Source organism: Equus przewalskii, chromosome 2, assembly GCF_037783145.1.
Source record: "Equus przewalskii isolate Varuska chromosome 2, EquPr2, whole genome shotgun sequence".
In the NCBI taxonomy this organism is placed as follows: Eukaryota; Metazoa; Chordata; class Mammalia; order Perissodactyla; family Equidae; genus Equus; species Equus przewalskii.
The window spans coordinates 114,151,667-114,169,664 of NC_091832.1; the positions used below are offsets into that span (position 1 = coordinate 114,151,667).

The 17,998-nt window shown below is 38.7% G+C and overlaps 2 long non-coding RNA genes across 2 annotated transcripts in view; one reads left to right on the forward strand and one right to left on the reverse strand.

The window, feature by feature from the left end:
- Positions 1 to 8,860: 8,860 nt before the first annotated feature.
- Positions 8,861 to 9,799, reverse strand: LOC139081846 (uncharacterized). The gene is made up of 2 exons (XR_011537285.1): positions 9,680 to 9,799; positions 8,861 to 8,976 (listed from the first exon to the last, which is right to left on the reverse strand). It is a non-coding gene; the product is annotated as an uncharacterized lncRNA (long non-coding RNA).
- A 76-nt stretch (positions 9,800 to 9,875) lies between these two features.
- Positions 9,876 to 17,998, forward strand: part of LOC139081847 (uncharacterized) — a 123,930-nt gene continuing 115,807 nt past the window's right edge. The window contains exon 1 of the long non-coding RNA XR_011537286.1: positions 9,876 to 10,086. This is a non-coding gene — a long non-coding RNA (uncharacterized lncRNA). The remainder of the gene's footprint in view (positions 10,087 to 17,998) is intronic.

Here is a 17,998-nt window from a genome sequence, read left to right on the forward strand (position 1 = left end):
GAGAACATCTTTGTGTTCATGCACAATAACCAGGGAAGAGACATTTATCAAAAGAGGGCTAATTATTCATATTGAAGTGAAGAAACAAAAAGGAAGAATGTAAAAGACAAAGTAGTTATAATTAGAAAGTAGATTGTTTCTAATGCTGGGATTCAGGTATAAGTGTTGTCAGGTGGCTTTTTATTTAAGTGGCAAAGCTCAAAGGGTATGAAAAACCTAACCCTTTCCTCAAAACTTTTTCCATGTTGTTATGTGTAAGAGGTCGTGTTGATAATGGGAAATATTCTGTCTTAAGAAGCTGCAAATTCCAGGTAATTGTCAGTGGGCAAGCCACTTACCTGCTTTAAGCCTGAATTTCAGTATCTGAAAAATTCAAAGAGGCACCTTACCAGCCTGAAGCGAAAGGCTCTGTCACATTCTATTTTGAGACCCTTTGGGGCTCTGCGCTCTATGGCTCTGTGACGCTTGGTCTTACGTAGAGTCTCTTCAGTAATTTATCCCTTAACAGACTGCTTCACATGTTAGTAATCACAGGAGGCTGAGGAACATTCATTAGAAGAACATTAAGGGAAATCAAAGTCAAGAGAGAAGAGTCAAGCTCTGAACCTCAAAAAGAACGGTATTTGACGGTGGGGAAAGTGCCCTGGTAGAGGTGGCTGTCTCAGGAGGAAGAGGCCAGGTAGAGGAGAAAAACAGAGGAAGACAGAAATCAGAAAAGAGACACAGGTAAGGACGGGTTTTATGCACGAATTAGTTAGGGAGACCCATTTAAGAGGTGGAATGTGGTATGAGAATTGAGTCAGGCTGTAGGTAGGAGGGGGTCAGCCGAGCCTCCCTCAGCTCTCACCTGAGCAGTTAGCAATGGTTGTGAATTGTCTGTGCATAGTGCTGTGCATGTGGGCTGCCTGTGCTGGAGAATATCATGGCTTGCACATTTGGAAGGCAGATATATCTTCCTATCTTTGTTCCAAAGCATTTTCCCTTCTCAGAAGCTATGCTTTGAATTTAGAGATTGCTATAAAGGTTGAACCCTCAAGAGAACCAAGGCAATGTTGTCTGTGGGACATAGTTGAAACCTGGGCCAAGGCCCAGAAATTCTGATGCTGTGAAGCTCCGAGTGCCTGCCCAGAACCTCTGGGAGTCGCTGGTATTGAAGACTCTCAGCTGGAATATATTCTGTGCATTAAAAGTTTTTATTGTGTCAGTTTCTATTCCAAATGGCTTGTCAGCTTGGGAATATTCTGGCATTAGCTTTCCCCTTGTGTTACAGTTTTTCTTCTACTTTTCTAAATCTGAAACTGTTAGCGAAAAGCCAGGTGGAGTGAAGCCTTGCTCCTATCTTCTCCCTTGCCATCTCATCTCCCTAAAGTTTAGCCGCTTTTTAAGCTTCAGAAGTTCTTGGAAATTTTATCTTGGTACTTTTGTTACTTTAGATTGATTTTCTGTACAAGAGAAGTCCTCCTGGATTTGACCCCTATCCGTTTTTCATCTAGTCTTTACATGCACACCAGCTGTTACCAGGTGGCGAAGAAGATTGGACAATGGGTCTTTGCTGGCGAGAGTTCAAAGCACCACTCTCCCCGCCTTATCTGAGAACTGTGCTGACATCCTCAGTGGCCGCTGGGAGGAGCCACACACCTGCCGTCTCTCAGCCTTAACAGCATCCCTTTTAGGAAGCTGGGATCATATTTAGCTTATGGCCAACATGAAAAGTAAATTGTTTTAAATGCCTTTGGATAGAAAGTAGCAATTCAAGTTGACAAATTTATGGGTTTAAATTTGAAGCAAAAATTTTATTTGACTTTCTCCAGAGGATGTGGAAACAATTGGAAAGGGGAATGCATCTTTAAGGAGAAATGCCTACTTTCAAGGCATTGCTCCCTGTCTTCCTTTGGCATATGCTTCAGAGGTTAGTAGCTGTGAGGTGGTTAAAACTCCTAACACGCTCATCTTGTTTAGGTTATAAGCACATGTTGTAGAGATTAATGCCCCCATATTCTCCAGGAAGATTAGACAAATAGCATTAAAGGGCATATTTTTAATTTCTTTTTTTTTGTTTGTTTTGCATCTCTCAACCATCTCCAAATTGAATGTATTTTTAACTCCATCATCTAAAAACAATCTTAAATCACAGAGTCAAGAGATTTCCGACACTATGGGAAGCAGAAGATGAAGAGTGGAAGAGAGATCAGGGCCGTACTCCTACGTCGGGGCAGAACAGTGGTTGTTTTGTGTACTGTTTGAACCCAGCGAGAAAAAAACTGAGAAAGAGTGATGAAATAAAATAAAGAACGGTATTCCACCTCCAGAACTGGGATTTATTTTAAGAGTCTTTTTTTGAGGAATGGGGTTAAATGTATATTGAGAAATATTGGATGTGGGATTTAAGAAGGTTGGAAAGCCAGTGACTTGAGACCTTGATTAATGTGATGCAAACAGAAGGACCGGTGCCTGACACCCTTTTGCTTGGCTTTCATGGGAGGAGGAACTCTCATTTCATTCGACTGTAGTGTACTCTCTTCATTTTCCCTCAATGCACTTTCCCGCGTTCCAAATCTTGTTCCTGTTTCCATTTAATTGTGGTGTAATTAGCTATCTCTTTGAGGAATAAAATTATAAAAATTTTTTTTTTAAAGATTTTATTTTTTTCTTTTTTCTCCCCAAAGCCCCCCGGTACATAGTTGTGTATTCTTCGTTGTGGGTCCTTCTAGTTGTGGCATGTGGGACGCTGCCTCAGCGTGGTCTGACGAGCAGTGCCATGTCCGCGCCCAGGATTCGAACTAACGAAACACTGGGCCGCCTGCAGCGGAGCGCACGAACTTAACCACTTGGCCACGGGGCCAGCCCCAAAATTATAAAATTTTAATCAGATTAATGCTGTACTAGATTTATGTGGACTATATATACATATATATTTTTTTTAGAGCTTCAGGGCATATTTGTGTATCCTAGTTATTAGTTTAGTTGTCTATGAAAGCTGCCGTGACAGTATGATAACTGACAGACCAGTGGTGTGTTTCCACGATGGGGAAACGAACCCCGGGCCGCGGCAGTGAGAGCACTGAATCTTAACCACTAGACCACCAGGGCTCGCGCAGCAGGTGAACTATGTATTAATGCTCATTATATCTGAAGACACAGAATCTTCTTTAGAAAAGAATTAAAATTAAACAGAATTAGGATCCTATGACCTAAAAGATGATCTAAATCAAACCCTTTTGGTTTTTCTTGATTAAAAAAAAAGTCATACCCATGTTCCTGACTTAATTGTGGGAGTCAAATTTAGTTATACATGTGATTGGAAAATTGATTGTTCACCACAATTATTAAGATGCTATTTTTCGTAAAGAAAGATATGGTGTTGGTGGATCATTTTGGGGAAGTAGTTTGGTAAAAAACTAGCATTTGTTGAGAGTTTGCTCTATTCCAAGCATTTTATATGCACTTCTTCATTTACTCTTCCCAATAACACAACGAAAATGATACTGTTTTACAGACTGGGGAACTCAAGTGCGCGTTATATAACGTACACGAGTTTGCACAGTTAGCGTCAAAGACATAGTCCAACAGGTCTCTGTGATACCAACATCTACTCTCTTACTTAAATTTTTTTTCTGTTTTTACTTTGTACCATTTAGTTTAAATTGTTATATATGTAAATTTATGTTGTGTTAATTTTTGAGTGATATGACAAAATAGTCTAAAACAAATCCATATTTTCTACTCGTGTCAACTATGTAAAGAAACTTGTACTCTATTCTCTGAAGGCTGTGATGATTAACTGTTTCACTGGTTCCCTTTTCCCAGAACTCAGACTTTTAGATTTATTAAAATTCTCAGAGTGAAGACGTAAATGTAGGCATCTTCCCCAGTATCTAATGCATACTACCTCACTGAGCTTCACATGTATAGGTAAATTTGATTCTAATGAGCCTCTTTTCCCCTTTTCAGTGTTGAGTACTATCTAACGATTTAGAGGTAGATGAGAGGCACACGTGAATATCAGAGAAAGAATGAGGGGCAAAATATGCTATTTATTTCTTAGGCAGCTCAAATATTCAGTTGAAGCAGATGTTTATTGGACAAGAGTGAGAAAAAGGTCATGGTGGAGAAGTTAGGTAGGACAATAAACTCTGCTTTAATTGCAGGTACTGAAGACCTAGCCGTAGGAAGCCGGAGAACGCCAGCAAGTGAAACGGTCTTCTTTTATTCCCTTTGTTTGTTTCTTGGTCCAGTATCACGTTTTTTAACAAAACACCTTAGTTTAACAAATGATGGCTTAGCAATAAGTAGAGAGTAAGGGATACTTTATTAGAGGAATAAACATTACTATAGTTAAGAAAAATACTTTTCAATGACAGTGGATTTTGTCTCAAATTTTGCTGGACTAATGTCACAGCCGAGGCGATCAAATAGCCAATATGCCAACTATGCGTAATAGATAAATTTTAAATTAAACACAAAAAGAGATTCAAAATGACCTGGATAAAATTTCCCCATGAGCACACATTTGCCATGTCCTCATTTCAGTGTTCTAGGAACCAACTTGTCTTGAATAATTTAATCTGGCTTCCAAAGGTCAATTATTTGCAGCCAGCCGTCTAGCCTCTGAGTTTACGTTACTGATTTTTTAAATTAGAAAAGAAGAACTAGAAAGCATGTTTTCACGTGCTTTGTAAATTTACTTCTAATTTACGTAAGAGTTAAGACAATCCTCATTTCCCCCCAACGTTTTATTTTGAAAATTTCGGAACTCCACAGAGGTATAAGCAACAGCACAATGAACGGTTACGTACCAGTCACCTGGATTCTGCAACTGCTAACATTTTGCCACATTTTATTTCTTTGTCTTTGCCTCTCTCTCACCACACACCCACTTTTTCTTTTCTTTTTTTTTTTTTAAAGATTTTATTTTTTCCTTTTTCTCCCCAAAGCCCCCCGGTACATAGTTGTATATTCTTCGTTGTGGGTCCTTCTAGTTGTGGTATGTGGGACGCTGCCTCAGCGTGGTTTGATGAGCAGTGTCATGTCCGTGCCCAGGATTTGAACCAACGAAACACTGGGCCGCCTGCAGCAGAGCGCGCGAACTTAACCACTCGGCCACGGGGCCAGCCCCCATTTCTTTTTTTTTTTTTTAATTCTCTTTGAAAATAAGTTGCAGACATCATGGCATTTTACCTCTGGATACTTCAGCACCCACCTTCTAAGAATAAGGGACTTTCTCATGCATAACCACAAAACTGTTATCACACTTAAGAAAAGTTACAGTAATTCAACGATTTTATTTAGTATCCAGTGCATTTTAAAATTTTCCAATTGTCCTCTGATGAGATTCCCCAATGCTCTTGGAGGTTCTCTTCAGCAGCTTAGCAGAGAGCTTCTCAGCAAGTGTAAGTTAGTTCCAGGGACGAGGAGCCTGACACCAGCCACTGGACCCTGGAGGCTCCATATTTCCCGTGAGACCATTTCCTCAAACTGGGAGCTTCCAGCGTTGGATCATTGCATAGATTATTCCTGCCCAAGCTACATCCTATAAACAGGAAGAGCCTTTTCAGTAGAGGAGGGCTTCTCTCTACTGCACATTGGCCAGGCACTTAGAGGTCGTCAACGCCCGGCCTAAACTGTGAGATTATAAGAGTTATGGGAAATATATGCACTCTACTATTTCTCTGCTTTAAACCTTTCACTCAATAAATGCTATCTTATATCCTCATACTATATGTCTGCAACCTCTTTGGATGGCATCCCCCAGAGACTTCAGCAATTTATTTTTTCCTACACACAATCCAATAAGGATATGCACATTGCATTTGGTTTTGATCTCTCTTTAGTCTTATCTAGAACAGGCCTCCATTCTTTTATTTTTACCCCATGACAGTGACTTTTGAGGAGTCCGGGGTAATCTTCTCTTAGATGTCACACATTCTGGATTTGTCTGATTACTTCCTCATGGCGTCATTTAAGTTGTTTCTCTGTCCCTTGTATTTTCTGTAATTTGGATGTTTGGTCTAAAAGCTTGAATAGATAAAGTTTAAATATTTATGGCAAGAAGATGTTGTAGACACTGATCTATACTTTGTATTACATTATATCAGGAAGCACATAATATATGGTTGTCCCACTGTTAGCGACTGGCTAAGGAGCTGACTGCCAGAATTAGTATTGAAAAAAGCTTACTTTTTCCTCTTTTTAATTAATATTTAATCGATTAGATGATATTTTGCACTAGCTGACTGTTCTGTTAAATAACTATGTTTCACCAAATGGTTTAGCTCCTTTTAATAATCCTTGCCTGAATCATTTATTACATTGGGGGTTACAAAATGGTGATTTGCTAATTCTCTCATTCCTCCTAAATTTATTGGCTGGCATTCATTTATAAATAAGACTGTACTTCCCCTCTACTTCCCACCTTTTCTTTTTTTAGAGATGGACCAAAATCTTTATTGGATCAAATATATGAATAAACTTTCCATGAAAACTGGGTGAATTATAGAATTTTTAAAGAGAATTTGTGAGTTTTCAAAAGAGAAGTCTAGATTGGGTGAATTATAGAATTTTTAAAGAGAATTTGTGAGTTTTCAAAAGAGAAGTCTAGATTTCCCGTTTAAAATGGCAATCTGAATCCAAACAACACATTTTACTCACTTTGAAATTCTTCTTTTCCCCCAGCTTTTCTAATAGCTTTAGACTCATGTTTTTTTTTAAATTCATTGCATCATAATCAATTATCATAGTTATTTTTATTAATGATCAAATCTTTCTAAATAGCCCATTCAATTGGAGCCCATTCAAGCTTGTTCCTCTGATCTCTGACCTGCTCTGTGTGATAGACAGCCACTGCAATGTCTCCCAATGATCCCTGCTTCTTAATATTCATGCCCTTGTATAATCCTTCCCCTTAAGTGTGGGCTGGACCTAGTGACTCACTTCCAGCAAATAGGATAGGGCAAAAGCAGTGCTGCGCCATGTCAGAGATTAGGTTATGAAAAACCTGTGGCTTCTGTCTTGCTAGTTCTCTCTTACTCTCTTGTTTGCTCACACTAATGAAAGCTAGACACAATGTTGTCAGCTTCCCTATGGGGAAGCCCACATGGCTAAAAATTGAGGGAGCCCTCTGATCAATCACCAGCAAGAAACTTGAGCTTTAAGTATAACAGCCCACGAGGAAACAAATATTGTCAACAGCCACATGAGTGAGTTTAAAATTGAATCCTCTCCCAGATGAGCCTGAGAGGGTGCAGCCTGGCTAATGACTTTCCTGCAGCCTTGGGAGAGATCCTGAGCCAGAGGCCCAGCTAAGCCACCCTCATATTTCTGACCCAGAGAACTGGGACATATAAGTATTTATTATTTTAAGCCTCTAAGTTTGGGAGTAGTTTGTTTTATAGCAATTGCTAACTAATACAACCCCACAAGTCTTTGAGCACTTTTATTTCTTTCTAGTGCAACAAGATTTTTCAGATTTACTTTATATTTCCCCTGACTTAGACCTGGAATAAGCATTTCTCCAAGTTTCTCTGGTTTCTTTCAGTGGAGAATGATGTTTAGAATACAAGGTCTGGACATAAAATGTGCTCATTGTTACAGAGATGTCATTGTTTCTACATCCATCCAGAGAGTAGAGCTGGAAAACACATATAAAAAAATCTCGAGCCCCTACTAATATTTCCAGTTTGCATTTAATATTGCTTAGCTCTTCTTTACCTTCTTTGATCACATATTGCATCTTTTCTCCCTTATAGTGAAACTCTTGATTCCTTAATAGCAGAGCGTTACCATTATGAGAAAGTGCAGTGGTGTGTGTCACAATTTCAGTAATGACAGTAAACTCTCTGGCTTTCTGGAATATATTCCTTTTCTGATGCCTTCATTTCTACCACTTGAGATTTATTTGTTGGCTCTTGAGGCTTTTTGAATGTTAGAGTTTTCTTATCAAATTTTTTTGGAATTATTTTCCAACTTAGAAAAGTGATCCAGAAAGAATAGAATAAAAATTGGAAAGAAATGAAAAAAAATAAGTAAATAATTCTGGGTGGTGAGCTTATGGGTATTTTTTTGTTTGTTTACTTTAATAAAAAAACATATGTTGAGCCTCTGCTATGTGCTGTTCACTGTTTAAGGTGCTGGAATCTCAAAGTGTCTGTTTCTGACAGGAAGAATTTATATTCTGGGGAAGGAGTCACATAAATGTGTCAATATAATTGGTAAGTGATAACATGGAGATACATAGCACTTTCCCATGTTAAATCTTGTCTAAAGGACATACACTATTTTAGTAATAAGAAAACATAATAATTTGTTTTAAAGGGAGCAAGAGATAGATCAGAGGGAGAACCAAACGTGAGGAGAAGATTCTTTCTTAAATTGGGAAAAATGTCAAAGGCAAACTAATTTACTTCGTAATTTTCATTAAGTTCTGATGAATTTAACAAGAGGATTTCTCAAATAAAGCTTTGCCTATTAACCTCCCTGGTTCAAATTAAACTAGATTTTTATTCTGCATTTTGGTCAAGGTTAGCATGCAAATTTATAGTCAACTGTCATGTTGTTAATTAAAGAATATGATGAAAAACATTGAACAATCTGCTAGTTTTATAATTTGCTTAGATGGTTAAGTTCTACTTTTGTTTGTTTATCTGTTTTTCTAGAAATCATTACTATTTTTGATCTTGCATCTCCGCTTTAGCTAAGCTCTCAGATGAAGCCTTTTAAAAATCTGCACAATTGTAATTCGTGCTCAAGATCCCAAGAGCAAGAGTCAGGGCCTTAATGTGTTAATCTGTCCAGTGTAGTTCACAGAAATTCTTGGAGGAATGAGAGGAATAGGGGGAGAAACAGAAAGGGAAGGCAAATCAAGTGGCGTTACATTTTTAACTTGTGTTGTCTTTGGCAATTTTGTTTAAGTTTATCCATATCAGTTTCCTTTTCTTTTCTTTATTTTTTGTCCTTCTTATTGGTTAACTGATGACAATCCTGTTGGGGGCAAAAAACATGCTATAAAACGATTATAATAGAAAATAAATCAAGACTGACATTTTAAACCTGTTTGGTAATAAACGTTCACAACTGCAGAACTTTCATTAATGTCAGAGAAATTAATTTGGAGGAAGCGCAGCGTATTTGCAGATGATAGCATCCCACATTTTATGAAGTTCATGCTGGGCCAGTGGCCCATCAGGCTTTGCAGAGGCTAACTACATATGACTGGAGGAGAGAAGGCCACTGAGGATGGATTCTTATGGGCCATTTGCTTCATAAAGACCTTTACTAAAAATTATAATTTACTAAGCTCTTGGATTTTTTTCTTTTTCATTTCTATTTCTAGCTCGTGGGCATAGTCCCCAGAACGATGCATATTACTCTACTTTCAGAGGAGATATTTCTGATTTGCGAAGCTGAAACAAAAATCAGAAATTGCTTTCTGTTGGTTGTCCTAGGCACTACAGATAGAATTATTAAGACAAAACCCCTGCTTTTAAGCAATTCTCAGTTTAAGCCCATTTGAGTCATCACCATGGACACAGACATCTGTATTAGGAATGTTTTATAGGGCAGTGTCAACCAGTGAGGGCCATGGCATGTCACTGGAAGATACCCATTTAGGAGAATACCTATGGACTGTTTGAGCTCTTCTGCTTTTTATAACACTAGAAACAAAATGAATTTATATACTTACTGTCTTGTCATTGTGTGATACATAACAGTGAAGTAAGGGCCATGAGGAACTAGTCTAGTTCCAAGGCCTTGTAAACAACAATCAATTTGATATAGGTGTCCATGCAAAGTGGGTGTGAGTGATGGTTAAGTGATTGTGACACGCCTGAAAGGCAAACTTATGTCACAGAAAAGAAGAGCTCTCTGGCTGGATGGTTACATACAGTTTTGCACAGACATCTGGAAAGTTTGATCTGGGAGAGACCACATCACAGAAAAATTGTTACTGTCTGAGGGGACACTGGTGATAAAAACCTTAAAACTCATATCTTAACTAAATCTTATATGTGCTCAACCTGCCACCTTTTTTGTCATCACTGGAGTGAATAGTCTAATGTGTGCCTATGAAATATTACACCAGACATAAGGGTAAGTAGATATTCTAGCAGTCCTTGGAAAGTGAATACTTCCTTTCTGATATTTCAAGTTTATTTCCAGTATTCACTGAAAGTATGATAATATCAATCAATTTCACTCGGGATTTTCATGTTATAATTCCCTTGTCCTCTTGTAAGACTATAGAAACAGTGGAAGTGAAAAAGAAGGTATTTAAGAAAGTTGAAAGGAAAGATGCTCATTTATTTGACTTAGGGTGCAACATTCTCCATGGCCTAGCTCCTGACTTTCCAGTTTGAATTCTTGCCATCTTCCTATCTTCATTTTTTTCTGCTTTATTCATGCAAACCAATCAGTTGGCAACTGTCCCTTAATGTCCTAATTGCTCCTGACGGCTGTACTTGCCATCACCCCACTATGACCCTGTGCGCTTTTTATTAATGCCTGCCACAGACCAGAGGACATTACCAGAAAGAAAATTATACTGCTATTGGCCAACTTCATCTCATGTGAGGCCAAATATTTTTTTCTTCTGGTCCTGTTCCTTTTCTCTTCTTTACCCACACGTTGGGCCTTTTTGACTCATTTCCCGTGTGATGGTTGGGTTCTCTGGGAAGCAGATAAGGAGACTGAGTAGAAGAGCACAAGGAGAAGGAAAGAGGCAGAAACGGACAAGGGGAAGCCTTCAGACCGCGATGTTCACCTGGGGCAACCCAACAGAGAGGTCTGGAGCAACAATTGTCCCTTCCAGGGGCCCCACATTGGGTGGAAGTAGCCAGCCCCTGTATCACTGTCTTATTGACTCATTGCTAGTCTCCTCCACTCTCAGAAAAGAGTGACTTTGGCTGGAAAGCTGAGACAGACCATGATACAATTAATGGCTGGCAGCTGGTGGTCTCTTGCTCCACAACTTGCCGCAGAGGAGTAAAAATAACCTTCTCCAGCTGATTTTAAGAATCCTTCATAACATGACTGTATTAAATGATAGAGCCAAATTTAAAGGCTCTATCTCTTTACTGTGTCTCCTCTGTCTCTAATATACTGGGAAAAGAAGAAAAGAGAGATGAGGAAGAATGAGTCAGATCAAAGATCACCCTCGGAAGTTTTTCTGACACCGTCTTCTAGGCTGAATTCACTGTTTTTCAGCTGTGCTTGTCCTGCAGGCTGTGAATGCCTCAGGTACAGCCCTTAGCACATTGCATTCTCATGGTTGACTTTCTTGTCTCTTCATTAGACTGGACACTTTCCAAGGGCCAGAAAATTTCTTGTCCGTCTGCTGTCTCTAACACCTAGGCTTGCAGTAGATGCTTTGGATTTGAGCTCTGTGCTGTGACAGCAGTGGCAAACCTACTGTGGTATAAAGCTATATTTTAAGTGTTTGCATTAGCGATTTCCAAACCATTGAAAAAATACACTCAGTACTCAAGAAATACTTTATAAAGGTATTTCTAATACACACATATTGCAAAATTTAGAAACAGTAAACAGTTTTTAGGAGAAAATAACTTTTATAATTGTACTACCTAAATACAATCAATATTTCATTTCCTATGCGATTTTTATATGATTTAGAATTTTTCTGAGTTGACATATACGAATACCTATACTATATTTACATGTCATTTAATCTTCTTCAAAGATTAGTTGTTTAATTATTTTTCTATTATTGGAAGTTAGGTTGTTTCCAATATTTGATTTTACGTATATTCTGTCATAAATTTCCTTCGGTATAAATCTTTATTCTTATCTCTGTTTCTTTTAGGTTAAACAGCAACGCACTCAGTCATCTTTGTTCACGTTGTCTGATTATTTTCCAGAGTGTTTATACCAGTTTATCCTACGAGCTGGGTGTGAAACACCCTACTCACTGCACTCTCGGCAGCACCCTTATCTTAAAAAAAAAGAACAATTAGACAACACAATCAATGTTTTCTCTCTGTTTTAGTTGGTATGTCTATTTATTAGTACCTTGAATACTTTATTACATGTTAAGCATTTATATGCCCTCTTCTGTGAATTTTCTATTCACATGCTTTGTCCGTTTTCAATAAAAGTTTCAGTGTCCTTTTTGTACATTTGAGGGTTTTTAATATAGTAAATATTATTAAATGTCTGTTTGTCATTGTTGATAGAAATAATTTTCTCCATTTGAATTGTCTTATAATTTTATCAGGTTTTGTCCTTGAGTGGGCTTCAAGTTCTCTGTGGGTAAATTTAACAACGTTTCCTAACAATGTATTTAACTTGTGTCTATGTTTAAAAAGGGCTTATCCATTCTGAGATCAGTTAAATAGACGTATTTCCACCTGTTTTCTGCTTTTACTTTTAAATGAAATTTATTTTAATGGGTGATAGTTTGAAATTGTGATCCAACTTAATCTGGTCCTCAAAAATATAATTTCCCCGAAAGCTTTGGGTAATTCTTCCATATGCAACGCTTAGTTTCAGTGCTTCTTCTTCATCTGTTAAGATCTTTTAAATTTTAATGATGTTAAGATGGCCTCTAACGTTCCGTTCATTCGTTTACCTGTTCTTGAAACAATATTTACAAATATTTTCTGGATGTTTGAGAAGAAGGCATATTCCCTGTTGGTGGAAGACATACGTACTTGCGTGCATATAGTCAGTGTTGGTCTCAGGTCAGTCCAGACACCTTAGGAAATCATGTAGGTGACACGAATGTGCTCCACAACCAGGTGGAATTCTTTAGGGAGTGGTGCCAATGAGGTGGCGGGGAGGGCACACACCTGGCCTAAAGGCACAAACTCAAATATGTTTAAAAAAGTAATTGTTTAAAAGGTAACTGATACACGTCCTCAGCCTCCTCTATATTTATAGAGTGAATTTAGCTTACTGTCTCTTCATTTGCATACCTTGGTATGCCTGATTATATTGGATGAGGGGATTTTATTTAAAACAAAACAAAACAATTGTAACTGATGTTGCTTTCTGAGAGGAGGCAAGGATGAGGTACATATTTTCTTGGGAAAAGAGATTGGAGTTGGAGGAAAAAGGAAAGACTGAACTTTCAAAGCTTCTTAATTCTTCTCTGTTTAATTCAAACTGTTGGGTCATTTGCTTATCAGAGCACATGATCTGATCTTTGGACTTTTGGAAAGCTCAATCACTGTGCAAATAAATAGTAGTGAGGCTCCAGGGTGGCAACGGGGGTGAGTGAAGGGAGCAATTAGAGACCTGGCCTTTGTTTGAGAAGTAAAATGATGAGATGTAAAGTTTGCAACAATATATGTTTAAGTTTAAATAATACTTTAAAAATAAGTAGACTATTATCTAAATGGAAAATACTTGCATTAAAATAAAACAAAACCTTCAGGACTCCAAATACAAGGAAAGTGAAATCAGATAAACCAGTTAGCACCAACTTGTGTCTTCATGGCAAATAAGTGTTTGGTTCTTTGCATTGTTTCATTCCTCAGTGTTCAATGCTTTTTGCATAGACTTGGAATCAAATCAGCTAACAGTAACCACAAAGCAATGATTGTGTATGTGCCAGATGAGATAGCCTGCGGAGCCTAACCACTTACTGTAATATAGAGACAGGCCAAACAAAGACCTGGAGGGACAGGCTGGATGTCCCACGCCGGAGAACAGACACAGGAAGGGGGGAACAACTTACACATCACAGATCTCCATGGGGGATCGGCTCTTTCATTGCCTTTCACAGAGGCCACCATCATCAGCCTGATGGGATTAGTCAGAGGAGCAGCAGAAACCAGCACAAACCAACAGGGCATCCTGTCACAGTGAGGGAACACTGAAGGGAATTTGGGTGGAGACAAAAAAGGAAATAAAGGAAGAAGGTTTTGTTTTAGTTTGTTTCTGCTTTGTGTAAATTCAAATAAGAACTGTTTATTAAGGGGTGGATCTCAACGGGGTAGAGTATAAACATGAAAAGCTTTATTTTTCTTTAATCAGTGCTTTTAACATTTATCAAATCCTCCATTTCATTCTTTAAGGATATTATAGACAGATTCATAACATTTGGAAAACTCTCAGATTTAAAAACTCAACCCAGTCAAGTTTAAAATTCCCCTCATACTTGGTCTAAAGCTTTTCCATCCCAAATCACCTCTTATGATTCAAGGTTCTCTAAGTGGGGAGGTTAACACGGTCTGTTCTTGTACCCCCTTACCTTCACCTCCTCATCTAGACTCCAACTCCTGTGTTTGGGGACAAGAGGAAGAAAGGGCTGAAAAGTCAACCTGTTTTTAACTGGGTAGAGTTGTGCTTCTTCCTTTGTTGGTTTATACTGGTTTATGCTGCTCCTCTGGCTTCTCCTGACAGGCTGCCGATGGCGGCTTCTGTGTGTTAAAGGCACTGAAAAAGTTGATCCCTCTTGGAGTGGCAGGTGTGAGTTCTCTGCCCTGTCCTGTGAGATCTCCCAGTGGCTCATTTCTTTGGCATGGGGCATCTTCTCTGGCACAAGCACTTCTAATTCCTTCTACTCAGTTCCCATCCACAGTGGTATATCCCACAACCTCCTCGTGCTGAAGTCCCTTAGCCTGGAGGGTAGCCCTCTTGGTTGAGGTACTGGCAAAAAGATCTCATGATTAGTTCCTTTTCTGGTGTCTCCTGGACCTGTGAGAAATTCACACACCCTTAGCACAGTAAAGGATGAGAGTCTTGGCTGCTCTATTGTCACCTTCTTTCTTAGTCTACCACCATCTCTCTTTAATTCACAGCAACAGCTCAGCAAGTCTTAGCAGATAGCCATTCCCCAAATACATTCTCTAGTTGTTCATCTTGGAAGGGCTAAGAAATTCTATTCAACAGTCTCCGAGAGAATTGTCTCGAGAGCTGGGAGGTACCTTTTTCCATGAATACTACATTCCCCACAAGCACAATGACTTCAACAACCTTCTCTTCTCTCCCTCCAGTCATCTCCTTATGTAATTGGTTGGGGTTGGCTGCGGTGGGAGTGGGGCCTGGCTGGGGGTTGTAGGCCAGATTCTTTTGCTTTTCATTAGATCTTGTGTGAGCTATTGATCCCCAGAGCCTTTCTTTAGAATGTGGGATAAGAGCACTTCTTTGTCCTCAAGTTTGAACTCTCATCAGTTCAGCTTAATTAACAAATTAATCAATTATACAGTTGCATATCCATGTTGTTTGAACTGTTCTATTCAATCTTGTTGCCTGGAGAAAATCATGGACTAGAATAAGGCAGAGTATTATGTTCCCATGGTCTGTGTGGAATCCAAGCAATGGTGTCATCTTGTTGCTTAGCATCCTCTCTGTGTTCTTTTTACTGTCCTTGAGGGTTAGGCTGCTTCATGTGGGAGGAAGTCAAAAGACTTGAATCTTCATTTGCACATTAAATCCAGAGTTTTCTAGAGTGTATGAAGTGTTGCAATGGTAAACTGACCCTCCAAACAAATAAACAAACCCAAAAAACAGAGAACCACAAAACCCCACCCAGCCCCAACCCAAACAAAAGCACTGATATGTGTAGTGTTTGCTGACTTCTGGGGTGTAAATACTTTCACTATGCAGATTTCAGTCTGCTGATGTGAAGGCACTGAGTGGGGAACAGGAAAGGCTCAGGTAATTGGCTCTCGTGAGGCAGTGCGAGCTGGCTGCAGTGCATCACTGGGTCGATGCTTATTTGGTACGACACTATGGAGTCTGACGGAAATTATGGTGATATCGTAACCCTTCTGATGTATTCCACCCTAGCTGTATTTGGAGCTATCTCTAATTTAAAAAAAAAAAAAGTGAAAAAGTTATTTTCTGAGATGAGGCAAAATGGGATAGACCTGAAAACAGAGCAACAGGGATATGTCGGGGCCGTCTTCCTGGGGGAAGCAGAGCTGGGTAACAAGGCAAGAAGCTAAATTTACAGAAAAATGTGTGAAATTCATGGTGGTGGAGTAGCCCAGCACTAGTGACTTCTAAGAACAGGCTGCCTAGTATGTGCAAGTAGTTTGCTTGTCAGGGCAAAATTCTACTTCACTTTCCCAAACTTTCCATTATTTTGACCATAAATAGAAAAGGCCTCTGTGAGCTGTTAGATAAATGAAGAAAGGAGTCATCTGTGTCCCATGTCTGGTCCCATGCATAGTGGATAAAGAAGAATGAGACAGAAGGCAAGAATCTCATGAGGTTCAGAGGGCAGGAACGAGGCTACAGGGAATCTTGAGAAGGAAAGACATGAGAATTCCCAGAAGTCTTAGGGAGGCCATTGAACCTTTGCCTGACATGTAATGGGGGACATCTGCCAATTTCATTTTTGAGAGAAAGATGACCTTAGCTGACATCTGGATGTTATTTATTCTATTGTTAAAAGTATTTTTTATATTTTTTTGTTTGACCTACCAAAGGTTGTTATTTGTTCCTATAATTGTGTTTCTGTTATTTACCCATATATTTAACAGTCTTATTTTATATCTGTTTTTGCTATTTTATTTGAGGCATTAAAATTCATGGCTATTACAACTTATCTGTGGATTATCAAGGAAACATTTCTCTTTGCTTTTCCAAGAATGTGGTGTGCTTTTTCATTTGCTTAGATCTTCTTTTGTATCTCTCAGGCAATTTAAAATTATTTCTTGGTAGATCTTTTTTTTTTTATTGAGTTATTGAGAGGTTACAATCTTGTGAAATTTCAGTTGTACATTAATGTTTGTCAGTCATGTTGTAGGTGCACCACTTCACCCTTTGTGCCCACCCCCAACCCCACCTTTCCCTTGGTATCCACTAAACTGTTCTTAGTCCATAATTTTAAATTCCTCATATGAGTGGAGTCATACACAGATTATCTTTCTCTCGCTGGCTTATTTCACTTAACATAATTCTCTCAAGGTCCATCCATGTTATTGCAAATGGAATGATTTTGTTCTGTTTTGCAGCTGAGTAGTATTCCATTGTATATATATGCCACATCTTCTTTATCCATTCGTCTGTTGTTGGACACTTAGGTTGCTTCCACGTCTTGGCTATTGTAAACAGTGCTACAATAAACATTGGGGTGCATAGGACTTTTGGGATTGCTGACTTCAAGCTCTTTGGATAAATACCCAGTAGTGGGATGGCTGGATCGTATGGTAGTTCTATTTTTAATTTTTTGAGGAATCTCCATACTGTTTTCCATAGTGGCTGCTCCAGTTTGCATTCCCACCAGAAGTGTATGAGGGTTCCTTTTTCTCTGCAACCTCTCCAACATTTGTTGCTATTAGTTTTAGATATTTTTGTCATTCTAACAGGTGTAAGGTGATATCTTAGTGTAGTTTTGATTTGCATTTCCCTGATGATCAGCGATGATGAGCATCTTTTCATGTGCCTTTTGGCCATCAGTATATCTTCTTTGGAGAAATGTCTGTTCATGTCTCCAGCCCATTTTTTGATTGGGTTGTTTGATGTTTTGTTGTTGAGTTGCGAGAGTTCTTTATATATTATGGATATTAAGCCTTTGTCAGATATATGACTTGCAAATATTTTTTCCCAGTTAGTGGGTTGTTTTTTTGTTTCAATCCTGTTTTCATTTGCCTTGAAGAAGCTCTTTAATCTGATGAAGTCCCATTTGTTTATTCTTTCTAGTGTTTCCCTTCTCTGAGAAGGCATGGTGTCCGAAAAGATCCTTTTAATACTGATGTCAGAAGCCTTATGGTTTCAGGTCTCACCTTTAGGTCTTTAATCCATTTTGAGTTTATTTTGGTGAATGGTGAAAAAGAATGGTCAATTTTCATTCTTTTACATGTGGCTGTCCAGTTTTCCCAGCACCATTTGTTGAAAAGACTTTCTTTTCTCCATTGTATGTCTTCAGCTCCTTTGTCAAAGATAAGCTGTCCATAGATGTGTGGTTTTATTTCTGGGCTTTCAATTCTGTTCCATTGATCTGTGCACCTGTTTTTGTACCAGTACCATGCTGTTTTGATTACTGTAGCTTTGTAGTATGTTTTGAAGTCAGGGATTGTGATGCCTCCCATTT